Genomic DNA, 13,245 nt, shown 5'->3' on the forward strand with positions numbered 1-13,245 from the left:
ATTAACACAGCTCATACTGCAAGGAGACCAAATCCATTTGAACTGTGGTATTTATAAATGTGAGAAATAAAGCCCCCCCCCCCTCCTTTACTGCTGAATGGTGGGTGGTGTTGTGTGGTAATTTAAGTGTAATGACGCTCTGTATATTGGTGTAAATGTGGCATGAAAACTGACCCCTCTCGTGTTCCTCAGGTGTGTAAATTTGGTTGTCATGTGATCTCAATGTCTGGCTGCTTATTTGTGAGAAGTGTGATGCATCTCATGTTTCTGTAATTTATGAGTATTAAAGTAATTCTTTTTTTTCTGTACTATGGTTCTTTTGTCTGAAAATCCAGATTTCTGTAATTAAAGGTAACAACTTTTATTACACCTGTGGCCGTGCATTCTCCTGTTTATCACTCCCACAGCTGCTCATGAAGGGTTTCCATGTACTTCTCCATTTATGGTCACTGTAAGAAAATTCCTGGCTCTGACTACTTTTCAAGAGCTCTCCTTGGCACACGCAACTTTCCAAAAATGCAGCGATAATCCCAAAATCCCTTCATCTTGGATTACTACTTGTGTTTTATTCGTCTTGGTGCAGAGCTGGTGTTAAAAGCCGTCTGGCTGCACGCGGCCTCAGAGAGGGAAACCTGCTGGAACGCAGAGCGCCCTTTCATCTGCTGCCCTCTCCACGTCCTGCACTCACATTAATTGTGTTAATGTAGCAGGGGTAATATGAAACACATTCAGTCATCAGCATGTCACTGCATGCACACACATGCACTCACACACACACACACACACACACACATGTGCACCATTACTCTTACATTACTTGCTCAAAAATGACATCATCACTCATAGATTTCTTTAAATATTTTGTGACAGTTATTTTCAAAACAGCGAGAAAAGTAAGTTTAGAGTAGATCACATCAACATCTTTAACATTAATATATAAACCTGCTTTAGAGGTTCTGACAGTAGCTAGGTGTCCATGTCTGTTTGGATTGGTTATGATGATGTAAACCTGTCAAATCCTCAGTCCACAGAGAAATGCACACAGCCTGTATTCTGAAACTGAGCTTTAAAACCAGCCATCAGGACTTCCTGTGACTTTGTGATGTCACAACAAAGCAGCCATGTCCTTGATAACATCCACATGAAACTCATTTGTCTTATTTTGAACAAACTGGCTTAACAGGAGGCATGGTTCATAGGTTGCTTAACCTTTCTCTTGTGTTTGGGTCACCAGTGACCCGTTTTCAATGCATAAAAGTACCACTTAAATTGTTTATAGCATCAAGGCTTTTTGACTTCGCCAGGAACCTCTATTTAAACAAAATAAAACAAAAACATTTTTCACAAACTTCTAAAATGGTCTGGTTAAAATTATGACATTTGTGGTGTTAGGGTCAATTTTGACCCAGTTATTACGATAAGAACAAGAGAGTTAAACTGAAATCATAAGTGCCAAATCAACCTTTTCATGGATAAGGAAGCCTAACAACGTAACCAAGAGATGAGAAACAAATGAGATGATAAATAATTGTTTTAGGGTGTTTTACAGCTGATTTAAGAATCAGGTCAAAACTGACCCAAACAGAACAGATGGTAGCAGAAAGCTGACAAGAGGAAGGTTAAATTGAAGACAAGGGTATAGGCTACTAACAAAAAAAAACCAGGGGCCCACACCAAAAAATATTAAAACCAAAATGTTCACGGATAAGGAAGCCTTAATGTAAACAAGAGAAGAAAAACAAATTGGATGAAAGAAAATGTTTAGTGTATTTTTAAGCTGATTTAAAACATGGGTCAAAACTGACCCTAACACCATAGATGGTAGCAGAAATCTAACACAAGACGAAGGTTAACAGTGAAATAAAGCAGTAAAATCAGGACCACAGCCTAAATACACACAAACACATCTAAAAACCTCTTTATTTCGGACACATCTAAAAAAAAAAAAAAAAAAGGTAGTTATCAAGGTAGGTCGTTTGTCCACAAATTGCAGTTCCCTCAGTCAACAAGTGTCCATGGGTGAGGTACTGAGCCTCAGATGTATCAGCTGATGTATCAGCAATGTGTGAATATAACTTTCATTGTAAAACTGTTTTGGTCAGTAAGACTAGAAATGTGTTATATACTGTAGGTGCAATAACAGACAGCAAGAGTCTGAGCATTGTATAGGGAGAAAAGTATCATGCCATGTTTTTCTTAGTTGCACAAGTGAAGTGGTTGAAGTCTGTGAGAAAATACAGTCATGACCAGTTGATTCAAAATGCCACAGAGATCTGTAGAGGTATTACATAACATGATATTGTTTTTACAGACAGTCAGATTGTTTTCAGCTTGTTTGTCCACCCAATTCTCATTTCTTCAGATTTGGTCCAAACATTAATTTGGACTCAAAGACAACCTAATTAGACTTTACTGGTCAAAGGTCAAAGATCGTGGTCGGTGTGACCTCACAAAACGAAACGCCAAAGAAATTCTGACTAAATGTCACACAACTCATCAGACTTTGTGCTGCGCTCCACAATAGTTTCCCAGTCTCAGCTGTGTGTTGCATACCAGAACCCGGGCAGCCTGATGGTAATCTGTTGCCACTGTGATTTCTTGCATTCTTAAGGTGGAATGTCAAATCTCTCATCTGCCACAGGTCCCTGCCTGCCTGCAGCCGCTGTGCCCGTCAGGAACAAGCAGCTCTGTGACTGCCCAGTGTCCTCTTCTCTGTTTGTATCAATCTGCTCAAGAATAAGATCACAGGGTTCAGGTTCCAAGTCTGACACACTCTTATAATAAATACATTGCACCAGTAGGAGGCAGTGTCCTCCCAAACAAAACTGGTTCTTCCTCGCTCTACCTGCTGACTCCTGACATGAGCATGGATCTCTTGTCTTAACTCTGACAACACACATTTAAACTGAATGTGAAGTTGTTCAATGTCAGTCTGTCTGTTAACACTGGACCTGAGAAATTGGAGGTAGCCTACATTTCATGGAGGTAGAAACAGCTTGTTGTGTCAAACCCAGCCTCCTCCTCCTAAGTCCAGCTGTTTCAGATTTTCCTACAGCTCCTGTTTTTGCCTGTATAGTACAATGGTTCCCAACCTTTTTTGGCTGACGACCCCGCGATTATGTGCAGTCGCATTATCGTGGCCATCAATCAAGATGCGCCAGCTCAGATGTTTTTATATGCTGCATTTTATTTGAACTCGATTTATATTTGAGAAAGTTAAAGTATAGAATACAGTTGTTTAAGATTGTGTGTGGTGTTTTTAATCATACTTTTAAAAAGAATAATTAGTTTAAAATATATTTTTATCAGTATCAATTACTAGACATTCCAGGCGACCCCACGTGGGGTCCCGACCCCAAAGTTGAAAAACACTGCTCTAGTACCTGCTTAAATCCTTATTTAAGGTGCAGTTTCCAAAGTCTAGGATTGGTTGTTTGGTAGCATTTCATTTAGTGTGTAAACAGTCACAAATGAACAAGTTCATCACTTTTTGGTGTCCCCCTGTTGTAGGTATTTGCAGCTCATGTGTTTTCTGAAGCTGCCGTGTGTGGAGCTCCCATAGGGCCACTCATCGGTGCAGCTTTAATCCAATAGCACCACAGCTGGGACTGGGTGAATCGGTCCAAGGTGGATATGAAAAGGAAGGGTACATGAGGGCGTTGCCCAGCAACAGTGAAATAAATAAATAAACACAAGAATAATTCAATTTCTCACGAAATGTTGAATCACAAGAGTTTCAGTTTAGTGTGAAACACTGGCACTGCTGTGACTGAGGGTCAGGAGTTGTTACAAACAGCAACACAACAAACACAGTGTGTGTGTGTGTGTGTGTGTGTGTGTGTGTGTGTGTGTGTGTGTGTGTGTGTGTGTGTGTGTGTGTGTTTCAGAGCAGATATCTGCAGGGTTGTCCTTCACATGAGACATGTTCTCCTATAAGTACTGAGATGTCCTCTCCTCTGTAGCTACGAGCTGTAACTGCTCCATGATTTAACCTTCACGCCGTTATAAACACTCTAGTGTGTAAGCAGCCCGCAACACAGATTTCATCATCCGGGGTGTGTGTGTATGTGTGTGTGTGTGTGTGTGTGTGTGTGTGTGTGTGTGTGTGTGTGTGTGTGTGTGTGTGTGTGTGTGTGTGTGTGTGTGTGTGTGTGTGTGTGTGTGTGTGTGTGTGTGTGTGTGTGTGTGTGTGTGTCCCTATACCAGACCTGCCTACTGTACAACAACGCCTCGGTCACCATAGCGATTGTCTTTAAAACAAGGAAGGGCCTTGGTTGTCACGGCAACAGAAAGATAGAGAGAGAAACAGAGAGATGGAAATCCTTTACTTTGGTTCAGTTTGTGTTATTTCTATGGCGACAGGTTTTTGTTCACATGAAGAGATGTATAACACACACACACACACACACACACACACACACACACACACACACACACACACACACACACACAGGGTAGATAAAAATCAGTTGAAGCACTGAATTAGAGCTGAACAGCATTTGGTTGTTATAGAAACCATGTGCTGCTTTGTGAGGCGGTTTGTGGAGGTGACAGTTGTCAGAGTCCTTCAGAAAGCGGTCCAGGTGTGTTCCTGCAGGTCAGATTCCTCAGCAACAGAAACCGAGGCTGCCAGCTGTTACTGTATCACCAGCAGCTTGTGTTTCAAACCATAAATGGTTTGTATGTTGTACTCGTCCCACCAGCTCCATGTTTTCCTCTTCTCCTGGGCTTTATTTGAAGTGTTGATCCAGAGGGAAGATATATTTGTGGTTTTAAGACCCAAAGACCATCTCTCAGTCTCCTCTCTCTGGAGCTGTCAGTGAGGCAGTCAGAACCAGGTCGCGCTCTGTTTTCTGAGTGCTCCAATAAAAACAGAGCAGATATCAGGTAAACACTCAGAGAAACTAAATCCTGCAGTGATTGAATGGTGGTGGGTGTGGTGACTATACCTTGTTGTGTGGTATGTGTTTTGTGATCTTTACACCACATGTGTTACATTAAACTTCAGACGGTGGTTCATCTGCTGAAGAGCATGAATGTGCCTGGAAAATATTTTTTTCTGGTGGGTAATCTGTCTTCTGTTCAGGAGAAACATTTGGCTTCATGTCTGTGCAAATTCTCATTTGTCCAGGTCAAAGGCATCCAAGGCCTCTTATCCAAGTGGCTCCATCAGTTGATGTAGTCTACACAAACTGATGAAGCCACTTGGATAAGGGGCAAAACGTCCTCAAAGACAAAAACAAAGTCCCATTGACTTAACTCAGTTGCCTAGAGATTTGTCTTCATGTGCAGTGGAAGAATCAACACGACCAAGTACAGGGTGGCTATCGGGAACTTTCCCAGTCCACCGCCCAGCAAGTGGACCAGCCTACAAGTTGGCCTGCGCGGCTGTATGGCCTTTACGACCAGCCTCATTGAGTTAAGGCTAATATACGTCATACATGTTATCATGAAAATCTTGAAGGTTTCCTTGAATTACTCATTTAGAATAGTCCAACCATTATTTATACCACTTCTTTTCTTTCTACATCTCTCTCATGGTTGCGATAGTGACGCAGACTCTCATCAATCCAGCCTACTAAATGATTTTTGTTTAGCCTCCTATCTTTATCTAATTATTTTTGTTCAGATGTAACTGAAATTTCATTACCAAACATATATAACCAGCAATGTTTGTTCGTTTTTAAATTAATGTAGAATGCGCAAAGCCTCATGGGAAATGGGAAACGCGCTAGCCTATCACTGAGAAAGTTATCATTAAACTAGCGGCTACGGCTAAAAATAGAACGACTCACGGAGGCCAAACAGCAAAGCTTATCAGTCCTGCCCGTGTGTCACGTTATTTATAAGTTATATTAATTTAACAAGACAACACAGTCCGTGCTAAATGGGCCGGTACGTCGGTACGCGGTACCGGAGTCGGAACCTATGGGCACCGAAGCATGAGTAGGACAAGACCCGAAACCGTGGCGTGTGCAGCGCGCTGTCAGTAAAATCCATTCACAGAGCAGAGTAGGGAGGGGGTGTGTGTGTGTGTGTGTGTGTGTGTGTGTGTGTGTGTGTGTGTGTGTGTGTGTGTGTGTGTGTGTGTGTGTGTGTGCGTGCGTGCGTGCGTGCGTGCGTGCGTGTGTGTGTGTGTGTGTTGGTGCCCCACTCCACCCCTGAACACGACCATAACCTGACAGAAAACTTTTTTTGGTAACCCTTTAATTTCCAGGCCGTTAATTACGTCATAATGTCAAGAAATAGCCTAGAAATAACGGTCAGTTTCATAGCAATGTTGAGAAATATAGCCAGGAAATAACTTTTAATTGTGTAGAAATAGCCCAGTAATGATTGTGTAGTAATGTTCAGAAATAACAATTACAGTAATTGCATGGTAATGTCAAGAAATATAGCAAAGAAATGACAGTCTAGTAAAACAGACAAGTTGTAGTAGTAGAAGTATTGGGTAATTACAGAGTAAATAGCCTGTCGTTTCCAAAAAAATACAGAGGCTTGACCACGTACCACAACAAAGCGACAAGCGACTGTCAGCTCAATGACAGCAGCAGAGTGACAGACAGGCTGCCAAACTCTGCAGCGCCATAAAAGTGAACAATAAAGCCGATTAACTTAACAATGCCGGAGTATGACAATGAAAACAAGAAAACTTAAGCGGTAGGCCACTTCAGAATCGGCACACGAATCACTTCCGTGTCCAACCCCTGCTGCTGACGTACAGCAATCAGCAATGCATGTTCTTCATTGCTGTCCCCCATATCTATGGCTGCCCCCCTCCCCCCCCAAAACAAACACACACACACAATCATTTATAAGTTACATACAGACGTTATATGGGCTAACGTTTAGCGTGACTAAACGTGACTGGAGACACCTCCGTGACTAGACCACCACGATCCAGAGGCCTGTACCACGAAGCTAGCTCAGCCTCCCCGGGGTTACTCTCAGCCTATCCAGCTGAACCTATCCACAACATTGTCACTCCGGATCAGCGGTACCACGACGCTGGTTATCAACTCGGTAACTCAACCCCGGCTTGTCCTGCTGTGAATCTGTGAACGCGCACGTATAAAGGGCGGATTCAAGGCAGCTGACCAATCAAAACCATGAGCACCGACACGTCAGAGAGAAGCGAGGTGAGCACACCGGAGCGCACACTCCTGTGAGGAAAAAGAAAAGAAAAAAAAAGCCCGTGGTCGTGGCCCGACCCGAGTTATTAAATGTTTAATCAGTGCTGATTAAACTTGTAAATGAATGCTGCTCTGGATCCGATTCTTTCCTTCTATTCTGATTCTTTTAAACAGTGGCCAAACAACAGAACCATTTTATTATATTAGACTACATATTTTCCATCTTTGCTGAGCATAAGGTTTGTTCTGAATTAAATAAAAGCCTGTCCCATATAGACGCGTGTCTCTCTAGACGGGTCCGCTCAGCACCTAGCCAGGCTAGCGCCGCCTACTGGTTCCGGCAAATTTCATTTGCCTCAAAAATGTAGTCAGGACACTAGCAATGCGTTTCGGTTTGCTCCGTCCGCCAGAGCGGACGGACCAATCAGCGAACAGACGGGTAAGTGAAGGCGATGACGTTGAACTCAAGCGCTCAAGATTAACCTATGAGCTTAACCGGTGTATAGCACACGTGACCACCAAGCAGCAGCGATTAGTTGAAGCAAATGTAAGCAACCGCCTCCCGGAAGCAAACGAATCCCTATGGCTCGTGTTCAGACGCTATATGAAATGTAATGAAGTAAGCGGCTGATGCATCAGGCTACTCAGCACCCCCCCACACCCTCAAAAAAAAAAAAAAAAAAACTATTGGCAGAAGTCTGGGCCATGAAAACCGGCAGCCTACCTCTCCTATGGATAATCAGCATGATAATCCAACCGATGTGATCTGTCCCGGAAAATCCGTTGTTGTGATAGACTCATGTGTTTTTATAACGGGTTAAATCATCTTAAATCATAAAGTGTACCATTTGGTTTTGGGAAACAGATATTGCAGCTAACCATAAGGTAAGACTGTGGAAATTACAATTACATCAGGTTAATCACACTGAAAGTACTTGACTATATAATGGAAACGACAGGGTATTTACTCTGTAATTACCCAATACTTAGCAGTAATTCACTGCAATTCTACTATTACAACTAATCTATTTTACTAGACTGTCATTTCTTTGCTATATTTCTTGACATTACCATGCAATTAATTGTTATTTCTGGGCTATATTTCTCAACATTACTACACAATTGACCATTATTACTGGGCTATTTCTACACAATTACAAGTTATTTCCTGGCTATATTTCTCAACATTACTATGAAATTGACCGTTATTTCTAGGCTATTTCTTGACATGACTACGCAATTAATTATTATTTCTTGGTAATTTCTTGACATTATGACGTAATTAACAGCCTGGAAATTAAAGGGTTACCCTTTTTTTTCATCAATCTGTAATTTTCACTTTATTGACAAATCTGCTGTCACAGGACTGCCCCACCCTCACCTAATGTTTTCAGAGATTATTCATATTCCCCCCATGATGAGAAAAACATCACTACTGTTGTGATGGTCTAAAAAAGTGTTATGTTTGAAATTCAGATCCTAAAGAGACTGTTTCAAATAATTATTATTATGTTATTACTTTGGAGATCCGTTAATCTCTGTGTTGCAGTTGAAGAAACAGTCTGAGTGTGATGAAATTCTCTGTAACAAAAAAAGACAGAGTGATAAAGTTGAGGCCGTGAGGTTTTTCCCCCACTTCAGCGGATGTTTTGTGGAAATAAACTCTTGGAGTCCAACTTAAACATCTTGTCAGTGTATCTGCAGTGCTCTCAGAGAACAAGTATGTGTTATTTCTAGGAGATTGGGCTGAAGAGGAGAGAAAGAGCTTTGGAGAGTTGGCATTGTTTACTGAGGGAACGTTAGCCCTCTCCAGACCTTTCATTTCCTCTGCTATGAAGCTCCTTTGCTCTCTGTCTGTTTTTCCAACTCCTCTGTTTTATAATGGAAAATTTCATAAAGACGGTTTCAACAACACTCCAGCTTCCAACAGAGTTCACAAGAAGTGAACACGCTGACCTTCCAGGACTGATTTACCTCTGTTTGTCCACAATAAGATGGATCTCCAGCAGCCTGTCAGTCACAGTGCTCTCTCATGGTTATTTGTGTGAGTGTGCTGAAATCAGTGAAGAGCTAATTTTCCCCCTGGCTGCATATCTAAACAGGATGTATGGAGATGTCAGCCCCTGTGAGGATATGGGGATTATTTCCACTCTGGAGATGTTTGTTTCCCTCCAGAGATGTTGCTGGTATCAGCAGAGTGTTTGTTGAACCCCCCCCCCCAGCTGAGCACGATGCCACAGGAACCCACACACCATGACAAACACAAGCGGCCCCATGCTTAGTTCAAGGACGCTCAACTATTTAAAGGTGTACAGAAATGGCCGTTTGTCCTGTTTGTCGCGCCGAGTTGTCACGAGCTGCAACACGAGTTTACCCGAGTGAGGAAAACGAATTTGATTGGTCGTTATCGAGCGGGCGGGATATTCAAAGCTTGGGGCGAGACCGAGCTCCGTGTGTGTGTGCGTGTCTCAGACGTTGAATGACGGATTACGGATCCAATATCAGTGGCTGGTGAATCGTGTACAGGCTGACGTATAATCCGTGCGCCTGCATTATCCAATGCGAAAAAAAAAATACACACTTTCATCCCGGATTTACTCAAAAATAGAATTTTGCACAAAGTTTGGCCTACAACGTCTGAAAGATGAGTTATCACATTAATTTTATCACCCAAAGTGGGCTCAAATTCAATTTTCTTTTCTGTACACCTTTAAAGCTGCATCTGGAAAACTGACTGAGAGAGACCAGTTTAAAAATATTTCCATGTCTTTCTGAGTTTTTGTATATCTCCACACTGGCTGCTCTGGAGCTTCCAATCACATCACATGACGTTCACTATCAGCCGACTGTAGAATTTCCATTAATCTGACAACTAGTTGGCATGAAAGTTTAGTTTTAAAGTTTGATCTGGACTTTGGAAACAGTTTGCAGGGCCTCATAATCCTGTCACTGACTGACTGACTATACCCCACCCCTGGTTATTGGATTACTGAGCTACTGAGTCTACTGGAATACTCTGGTTCCCCACTGTCTTACTGTGTGTTCACACCAAAAGCTTCCAAAGCATCAAAAACACCGGAAGACATTCATTTTCAATGAGAGCCCGGCGACCTGAGCGACCAAAGCGTCAACTGCCGTCAGCCGCGCTTCCAAAGCACCCAAAGTGTCACCAGACGAGAAGTTGAGTCTTGGTTAACTTTATGGTAATTAGCTATGACACGTTTGGCAGCAACCAGTCAGAATAGAGACGTCCATCGGCTCCCTTTTTTTTTTTTGTCCTTCGGCTCCCCAATGACCAGTGCAAACGATTTTTGACGTCAGTCATGTGACGAGCGACCAAAGCGGCTAAAGATATTTGCCGCTTTGGAAGCTGTCTTGTCTGAAGCACATCTTCTGGCATTTTTGACGCTTTGGAAGCTTTTGGTGTGAAGAGAAGCACTTTATCCATCCGTCCGTCCGTCCATCCATCCATCCATCCATCCATCCATCCATCCATCCATCCATCCATCCATCCATCCACCCATCCACCCATCCATCCATCCATCCATCCATCCATCCATCCATCCATCCATCCATCCATCCATCCATCCATCCATCTGCCCATCCATCTATCCATCCATCCATCTGCCCATCTATCCATCCAAAATCAGAGTTATCATTTGATCTACAGTGGGGTTTGAGGAAGTTGGAAAATGTGGAGAGAACCTTTCTTGGTGCAAATTGCTGTTTGTGGAGTCATAAGTTCTCAAACAGCTTCCAGCTCCTCCCTGACGTCTCTATCCTCTGTGTCAGTCTGACTCCCTGAACAACTGACACTGAAGGACTCTTAACCAGCTCCCAGTGACGGAGGTGAGGACATCAATTCTTCTGAACACACAATACACAAAACAGATCAAATCCGCACGGCTCATCTCTATCTCACCCTGCCAACAGGCTGTCTTCAAAGTTAGAATGTAACTGTCAGACCAACTCAGCAGGTTCTGTGTTCATGTGCTCAGCCATTACTCTTATCTGTCAGGAGATAAAAGGACAGAGCCAAGCTGTGGGTGGAACATCAAAACAGCCCTGAGAAAAACCTTAAAGGGATAGTTCAAGATTTTGGCAAATTGGCCCATTGCTATAATCCCTATAGTTTCAGAGCTACGCTACGGAGGCTAATGGGATTTCGGAACGTTACGAGACAGAGTTGTTTTAGAGGTAAATTCATGCAAAATCACTGATGCGCGTTCCTGTTGAGGACAGTTTTTCGGCAAGCAGTCTCTGCATTTGCCTCGAAAACAACTCTGTCTCGTAATGTTCTGTTATTATCTCATAGCGTGGTGAATGTGCAGGTCACAACTTGTCCAGAGCGTTTTGGAGTTGTTGGATTGTATATTTGATGAGTTTGATGAGGGAAACCAAGAAATCCCATTAGCCTCCGTAGTGTAGCTCTGAGCAGCTTGCGGCTCGGCGCCACCGTTCTAAAAACAGCTTGCACCGACAATTAAAGGTAACAAACCTACTGCTATGATAGGGATTATGGCAATGGGCCAATTCGCCAAAAATCTTGAACTATCCCTTTAAACAATCACAACACATACAAGTTAAAGATATCAACTGATGATTCAACTTTGAGTAACAGAGAATTATAAACATATTTTATACATGTTGATACATAGCCTAATATCAACCAAACATAAGAGGAGTCAGGGATGCATATGTGTTTAATTACAAGTGCACAGCTAGTTGTTTTGAGCAAAGACAAGTCACATGCATGAGAAACAAACAATTACACTATCACTGACCGTAGAAACATTTGGGTTCTGTACACACCTCACAGCCCTGCTTAAGGCAGTTTACTCTATTATACAGACTGTTTTTACAGCATTAACATCACTATGATGGTCCTGAGAGCTGACAACTTAAGGAAACACGTGCAAATAGACACACATGCAGCCAAAATGAAAGTCTATCCAGGGGAAAATAAACAGTGATGAACCAGCTGGGACTCACAGTTCGGCCCACTCATGACATTTTAAGTCATGAGTAATGAGTGTTGGGCATGTTACTTTTAAAAAGTAATTAGTTATAGTTACAAGTTATTTTCCCTAAAAGTAATTACTACATTATAAAAAATAACTAATAACTCGAAATAGTAACTATTGGGCTACTTTTTTACAAAATGCTGAAATATGTCAATTCACTTGGACTCGCCCCCCTAACCTCCTAATCATAACCCTAACCTCCTGTTTATCTGGACCCAGCTGGAATGAGTGAGTTGGTTAGTTCCAGATAAACTGTGTTTTTCCGACTAGTTGATGGACTGAAATAAAGGTGTAGCCTATATAACGTGCACTTTAACGGGTGTATTATTTAGTGACGGGACTTCTTGAGTCAAGTACATTTTATTGTCAGTAACGGTAACAGCATTATAATGGGGGAAACTTTTTTGATTACCCGAGTGCAGCGCCATTAGTAACGCCGTCATATATTGCGTTATTCCCATCACTGCATTTGAACAAGCGCAACCCAGCAGGTTCATCAAGTTTTTTTTGTTTGTTTTTACCTCTATTCTGATATTCTGAGATGGAGGACGGTATGGAGCAATGATTCCACTTGAACCTGGACCACTGCAGTTAGAATTCCACCTCTGTTTTGTGAACTTGCAGTGCATTTGTCTATTTGCGTGTGTTTCTTTAGGTTGCAGTGTGTTGAGCTCTCTGGGAGGGCGGCCATGCCATAATGAGAGTCTCATTATATATCTATTGGTCTTGACCTGTGCTCTGCTTCCTTGAGGAAAATATGTTGAATTCAGGCGTCCTTCACAAACACACAGCGTTTGGTGGCTGTTGGCTTTGCTACGAGATTCGTTAGAAGGACAGACTTTTTTTCTATGGCTGACATGGGAGAAGGAGAATGGATCTACCTCCATCTAAAAGTTGTCTGATCTTCTTATTTCTGTGCTGAAACAACAGTTTAACACGTGGTCATCACAATATTCTTCTAACACAAAATACAGAGAGGAGGCTACAGACCTTCTGGTGATCCTCTGCATGCTAAATGAGACAGTTTGCATGCATCATCGTCAGCCTGCTCCCTGGTTTACTGATTTTAAGAGAGCTAGCTAAGAGTA

Source organism: Trachurus trachurus (genome assembly GCF_905171665.1).
Source record: "Trachurus trachurus genome assembly, chromosome: 23".
In the NCBI taxonomy this organism is placed as follows: domain Eukaryota; kingdom Metazoa; phylum Chordata; class Actinopteri; order Carangiformes; family Carangidae; genus Trachurus; species Trachurus trachurus.